The sequence below is a fragment of the Centroberyx affinis genome, unplaced genomic scaffold, assembly GCF_046629955.1.
Source record: "Centroberyx affinis isolate AG114_WGS23_722 - 3 ecotype Tasmania unplaced genomic scaffold, CSIRO-AGI_Caff_v1 ptg001908l_1, whole genome shotgun sequence".
In the NCBI taxonomy this organism is placed as follows: Eukaryota; Metazoa; Chordata; class Actinopteri; order Beryciformes; family Berycidae; genus Centroberyx; species Centroberyx affinis.
In genome coordinates, this window is record NW_027280271.1 from 64470 (window position 1) to 71379 (window position 6910).

Consider the following 6910-nt stretch of genomic DNA (forward strand, 5'->3'; position numbering starts at 1 on the left):
CTACTCTCCTCACCAGGTTCATTCTCGCTGACAGGGACCGCCTGAGTAGATTGTTGACTCTGTGTCCACAGACTACATAGGCTGTGAATGGGTAGTTCTTTTCCTTGTAGTTGACCGTAGCTTGGAAACGGCCAAGCTCACCTCCTGGGCTGTCCAGTGGAATGTCTGCTGGTTCCAGTGTTCTCTCTGGAGTGAGTGTGTGGAATGTGTCCTCACAGATGATGTTGACATCTGCCCCTGTGTCAATTTTAAATTCCACTGCAGTGGAATCCATATGTACCTGCACAGTCCACTCTTCCCCCATCTCATTTGCATTACACCCTGAACCTAAGAAATAAGAGGGCTGGTCGGCCTTCTCTGTGACCTCACTCACTGATCTGCTGTTGTGGCACACTCTGGCCCAATGTCCCATTTTATGACAGTTATGGCATGTTGCTTTCCCTGCAGGGCATCTTTCCTCTTTGCTATGTTGTGCTTTCCCGCATTTACCACACTTCTTTTCATTTCCCCCCCATTTTCTGTCTTTTGACTTGCCTTGTTGTTATGGTTTCCAGTTTTGTTTTTTTCGTTTGAATGCGACCTCCTGTACTGATTCCACAGTATCTCCCTGCATGCTTACTTGTGCGGCAACCTCCTCCGATTGTCTGACGGTCTGTATTGTCTGTGCCAGCGTTAGGTCTGCCATCAGCTGTAGCCTGCGTGAGAGTTCTTTGTCCAGTATCCCGATGACAATACGGTCGCGGATATTTTCGTCTGGACTTGCACCAAACTCACAGTGCTCGGACAGTTCATATAGAGCTCTGATGAAACACTCCACTTTCTCCCCTGGCCACTGCAGTCGCTGGTGAAAACATGCCCTTTCGTCGATAATATTCCTCCTCGGGAAAAAGTACTCATCAAACTTCCTCACCACGATGGCAAAGTCATTTCGATGTCCGTCCTCAGTAAACACGAATGACTTGTAAATGTTTTCTGCCTCGTTACCCATTGCATAAATCAGGCAGCTCACCTGCACTGTTCCTTCTTCTTTGTCTAGCTTCGTGGCGATTCTGTATCGCTCGAAGCGTTGCTTCCAGTCTGGCCATTCTGTCGGCTTATCAAAAGCAAGGTTCGTTGGGGGATTAAACTTCGCCATTCTGTCGCCTACCCTCTGTTATCTTTATTCTTTCTTGACTCACCAGGTCACTTCTGACACCATGTAGAAAGGTCAAGCGTCGAGTTACTTTTATAACTCAGGTTTATTTATTAGCATCAACTGCATCAGCTAACATTGCGACTTCCCAGATCAAGCATGTGTCTGTCTGCCGTAACCCATCACCATGGAAACTGTCGTAATAACTGTCATAACTCTTAACATGTGACTAATGGAGCTTTAGCGAAGGTTCAGTCAGGAAGACTATATTTTGCATGCTTATGCTGTAGTTTCACTTCTCATTCCATACTGCCATTCACTTCTCTCACGCATGCTCACTCATTATTTCCTTGCTGTCTTTCCCGGGCTGTCAATTGAGATATCAGCTGTTCACATCAGCTGGTCACATCTATCCAATAGCACAGCGACACACCTCTATTGTTAGCCTATCATTTTGCTGCTGTCTTTTTAAATATGTCTCTCTCTCCGCTGTAGTCCATCCATGCTGCTGTTATGCATACATCTGTCATCGCGCAGGTCATATGGCGAATGTTAAATTTGTGTTACTAGTAATTCTCTGTCTGTCATCGCATCTCAGGATGTCAGACTCAGAAACGGAACTGTTCGATGCAGAAATTATCGAATCGGGTTCTACCTCATCGGCTGCTCGGCGCAGTGTACGGATTGCTGCTCGTCAAGGAGAACCAGCTTCAGAAATTCTGGAGTTGTTAAGAGCTCAAGGCATTACTCCGGCTCCGGGTCTGGAGCTCTCGCAGCTCCATGACCTGGCTAACGAAGTCGTTTGCGAAACACCAGTCCGGGATGAGCCCCCTGCAACTTCTGGCCCTCCATCAGCTCCTGGTCGCAAACGGTCAAAGAAAACCCACCATCTAGCTCCTCAAGCCAAGCGCAAGAACGTCTCTGCCAGCTCGGCTCATCCCGATCATCCAAATGCTGCCCTTGCCGTCACATCTACTCTTCAGTCTCTGGTTAATTCTATCCAGGCAATTGATGCTCGCCTCCAGTCTCTGGAGAACAACCAAGCCTCATCGTCTGCCTCTGCTACGCCTACGGCCTCTCAAATCCCGCAGTTCCACGCTCCAGCTCCGGCACCTGCACCCGCACCTCAGCCAGTCTTTCCCACCGCAAGTGCCCCAGTCGTGCCTCAGCATTCTCTGGCCTCTGCTGTCTCTGCCCCGATGCTAGGTAGGCCGTATGTTCCTTCTGGAGCTAACATCTCTCCTTGTTTAAGGTCCAAAATCTTGCAGGGGAAAGACATTAACCTCATCAGCCTAATACTCCCATCTCCTGAATGTGAAAACAAACTTTCCTCCGGAGAAAACTTCACAGCTCTGATTAAATCTGCCGATCCCAGACTGACAAGAGATATGTCTATTGGCGAATTTGTAGTCGCTTTTGGTTTATTTCGCGACGTGATATGCTCCGTCTACCCAGAGCGTAGACAAGAACTGGATTCATATTTGGCTCTGATAGGCGACTTAAATTTGAGGTACGGGAGAAATATTTTTTACCAGTACCACAAAGGTTTCTCCAGCAAAGCAGCTCTCTACATCGCTCAATCAAACATTCGCTTGAACTGGTCTGTTCTGGACACTGAACTGCTGGTCATGCTAGTGGGTGGTTCGCAAGCAGTGTCTTGCCTTACTTGTGGCAATATGGGCCATTCAGCTTCTCTCTGCCCTCTAGTTCCATTTTTCCCCCAAGAGCACAGGGCCATGCCGAAAGCTAATCATGATCCATCTCCCTCTGAGGGGGAAAAAATTGACAGCCGCGGCCGCAAGGTGCATATCTTTAACAAACAGCCCATATGCAATAACTTCAACGAAAATGTGTGCACTTACCCCAATTGCGTTTTCCTTCACATCTGCAGCAACTGCAAAGACGCTCATCCAAGATCAGTGTGCCCACGCAGGTTTCGCCCTCTGCAGAATCGTCGTGGTTCAAAGACTTATTGAAAATCCACCCTTCTACTCCAATAAATGTCCCAGCTCTTGCATCAGAACTGTCTTCTCATCCTGACTGTATGTTTGTTGATCATTTGCTCACTGGTCTTTCCCAAGGGTTTCGGGTAGGGGTTGTCTCGTCCCCGGCCTCGTCTTTCGTGTCAAAAAACCTCCAGTCCGCTCTAAAAGAGCCGGTCATAGCGTCTCAGCTTCTTAAAAAGGAGCTCGATAAAGGGTATCTAATTGGGCCATACAACTCTTCGCCATTCCCCGTGTTTCGCACTAGTCCTATAGGAATAGCAACAAGAAAATACTCCGGAAAGAAAAGACTCATATTCGATCTCTCTGCTCCCCACTCCGGGCCTTTTCCTAGCGTTAACAGTCTTATTCCAGCCGAGCCTTTCTCTCTGCATTATTCCACCGTGGACAACGCTATCAAGCTCATAAAGCTAGCTGGTCAGGGCGCGTGGCTTTCCAAAGCCGATATTTCAGATGCCTTCAAAATCGTTCCAATTCATCCTTCGCAGTGGCACCTTTTCGGTTTAAAATGGGAATCCAAACTGTATTTTGCAGTGCGCCTCACGTTTGGCTGTAGAAGCAGTCCTTTCATTTTCAACCAAGTCTCCGAGGCTCTTTGCTGGATTCTTTTAAATAGAGTCCGAGTTCCCTCTCTTCTTCACCTTCTCGACGACTTTCTGCTGGTTGACCCTCCGCACGACAATTCTGGCTCCTCGTTATCCAAATTGAAACACCTGTTCAATCATTTAGGCGTCCCCCTCTCTGTCGAGAAAACTATTGGTCCAGCTACTCGCCTCGAGTTCCTGGGCATTATACTGGACACAGCAGAAATGAAAGCTTCTCTTCCAGCTGAGAAACTCGAGCGCATTAGCGAAATATCGCAGTCTTTTTCTGCATCAAAAGAAGTTACCAAACAGCAAATGCTCTCTCTCCTTGGTCATCTTAATTTCGCGATGCGCGTTGTTCCCTAGGGTCGCCCGTTCATTTCCAGACTGCTGGACTTGGCTTCGTCCGTGCCTAATTTGCATGACAAAATTTCATTGGATGACGGTTGCCGCTCCGATCTGAATTTTTGGTCTTGTCTGCTGGATCAGTGGAATGGCGTAACGTTTTTCTATGATGATTTGGTTCATTCCTCTGATTCGCTGAAGTTTTTCACAGATGCTGCGCCCTCTGTGGGATTTGGAGGGTATTTTCAAGGCCAATGGTTCGCCAGCAAATGGCCCCATTCCTTCCCCAAGCTCGATTCCTCCTCTGCACTGTTTGAAATTTATCCCATTGCAGTAGCGTGTCATGTGTGGGGGAAGTTCTGGCATCGCAAACGCATTGCAGTCCAGTGCGACAACCAAGCAGTCGTAGGCATCATTAATAAAGGCCGTTCATCCAGTCTCGAAATCATGCCATTCATGAGATGCATTACATGGCTATCCGTCACGCAAAATTTCATTATCACAGCCCGTCATGTGCCAGGTCATGCCAATCTCATTGCTGATTCTTTATCCTGTTTTAATTTCCAGGTATTCAGGAGTCTTTGCCCAGAAGCCAGCCCAACGCCCATAGCAGTCCCCCCTCTAGAATCATTGGCCCTCTATTAGATCAGCTTTCCCTGCAGTCATATTTAGAATCTGCCAGGTTTTATATGAGGAAGGGTCTAGCTGCCTCTACCCTAAAATGCTATGATTTTGCTTGGAAAACCTTTGCCTTGTTCTGCATGTCTCTGAATCTACCACTAAAACCTGTTACAATCAGTGTTGTTTGCGCTTTTATTTGTCATTGCATGGATGTGCGTCACTTTAAGCCACAGTACATAAGAGGCCTGGTTGCTGGTATCCAGTTTAATGCTAGATGTTCCGATCCATCTTTTCCCAGCCTATTTTCCAATCCGGCCATTAAACTGTTACTTAAAGGCATTTCAAAAGTTTCCCCCTCTAGCTCTGACAAAAGACTCCCTATTACTCTTTCCATCTTGCATAAAATGCTATCAGTCTTGAGACATGGTTATATTTCTCCCTATGTCGACTCTCTCTTGGATTGTTCTTTTTTACTAGCTTTTTATGGGTTTTTAAGGAGTGGAGAATTTACCACTTCTTCAAATTCATTTGATCCAAGTAAAGACGTTACCTTTTCAGATTTATCTTTCCACCCAGAATTCTTTAGTCTTTTCCTCAAACACTCTAAGGCTGGAGGTTCTTGCGCTGTAATTATTGCGCGCATTGATTCCCAATTCTGTCCTTTTAAATCAATGTGTACATTTTTAAAAAACAGGCCTCTCTCTGACCCTTGTACCCCTCTTTTTCTGACCCCAGATAACAATCCCATGTCTAAATCTTGGTTTAGCTATCATTTAGAGCAGATTCTTCTGAGATGTAACGTCCCCCCCAAGCATTATTCAGGTCATTCATTTAGAATAGGTGCTGCAACCTCCGCAGCTGTGCAAGGTCTATCAGCAGCTTCCCTTCAACAACTGGGCCGTTGGTCATCCTCTGCCTATGCCTCCTACGTGCGTCCTGATGCCACTGCAATCATTAAAGCTCAAAGATCTCTAAAGCCTTAACAGCTATGGTAAGCAATTGCATATAACTGGTGGTTGGTGGTTTTGGGTTTCGTCTCGCCATTATTTTGCTGCATTCTCTATTTCCTTATTTTCAGGTTGCTGCTGCTCTTTGGCCAGGTCCAATCGTTGCTGAATCTTCAGGTTTTCATGTCCATTTCTGCCTAAGCCCATCATTTTTATCACAACCTCTAGCCATTGCTGGCTAAGCAAAAAAAAAAAAAAAAAAAAAAAGTGTTAGCCGTCCAGGGCATTGCTGTCATTAGCCATTGCTGGCTGCGTTTCATTTTGTCTTACGATTATGATTAAATAAGATATATTGCCTGAGAGATATTGTGCTTGTAGTTGTGTTGTCATAAGTGGTGGGCGATGGTGTCATTATTGCTTAATCTTTACTATTTAAGTCATTCCCGATCACTAGCCATTGCTGGCTAAGCTCAAAAATTGTTAGCCATTCAGGTCACTGCTGACCTCTAGCCATTGCTGGCTAAAGCCCATACATTGCAAGCAGGTCACTGCTGACCTCTAGCCATTGCTGGCTAAAGCCCATTCATAGCGAGCAGGTCACTGCTGACCTCTAGCCATTGCTGGCTAACTCACTCACTGCGTCCTAATCATGCTGGGTGTGTTTGTTTCTGTCCATTTATGGTTCACCATTGATTTTAATCACTTGAACTATTGTCATGCTCATTATTATGTTTCATATCTTAGCAGATCATGCCTTCTTTGTATGATTAATTGTGGCCTGTTCCATTCCTGCTTGGTAAGTTATCATTCTTTGGGGGAAAATATTAGGCTGTGTATTTTGGGGCTTGCACCCCTTATTTTTGGGGGATTTATCTTGCTGCTGCTCAGGGCTGGTGCCCCTCGATTTCAAAAATCTCCCTGTAGAGTCTAAGCGCCAAAGACTCTTGTTAAGTCCTAATTCTCACCAAATCATCTGTTATAATAAACTATCATCTTTACTTCATTCACTCGTCTCTCCTGATTGAAATGGAGCTTTAGCGAAGGTTCAGTCAGGAAGACTATATTTTGCATGCTTATGCTGTAGTTTCACTTCTCATTCCATACTGCCATTCACTTCTCTCACGCATGCTCACTCATTATTTCCTTGCTGTCTTTCCCGGGCTGTCAATTGAGATATAAGCTGTTCACATCAGCTGGTCACATCTATCCAATAGCACAGCGACACACCTCTATTGTTGGCCTATCATTTTGCTGCTGTCTTTTTAAATATGTCTCTCT

General features: G+C 45.8%; 1 pseudogene; it reads left to right on the plus strand.

Moving 5' to 3' along the window:
* Positions 1 to 1731: 1731 nt before the first annotated feature.
* LOC139653279 (uncharacterized) lies at positions 1732 to 4709 on the plus strand (annotated as a pseudogene).
* The last annotated feature ends 2201 nt before the right edge of the window (positions 4710 to 6910 follow it).